The sequence below is a fragment of the Arachis duranensis genome, chromosome 2 (assembly GCF_000817695.3).
Source record: "Arachis duranensis cultivar V14167 chromosome 2, aradu.V14167.gnm2.J7QH, whole genome shotgun sequence".
NCBI classification, from domain to species: Eukaryota; Viridiplantae; Streptophyta; class Magnoliopsida; order Fabales; family Fabaceae; genus Arachis; species Arachis duranensis.
In genome coordinates, this window is record NC_029773.3 from 92,634,093 (window position 1) to 92,634,473 (window position 381).

The following is a 381-nucleotide window of genomic DNA, read 5'->3' on the forward strand; positions in this document are numbered from 1 at the left end:
AAAGACATTAAATATTAATTATAGAATTTTTCCAATAATATCAACTTGATGAGTGTTACTTGCCACTTGTGAATAATGAAGGATCTTGTCGTGTAATTAGGATCCAAAAATAACCCTCCACGACGCATCTACTTCTATATATATAAATAGATTCGTTTATAAACATCGGATTCTAGTATACAACTATTTATATATTCATATTTCATAGAAAAATCACGAGGTAATCCGTAATCGCTACATGAAGCCAATAACACGTTTATTATACTAATTATTAGTTCTATAAAAATATTATTTACATACCAAAATCAATTATTAAAATTAATTATTATATATTATAAATAAATATATATAATTTAATTTATTTTTAATATAAATTTTATT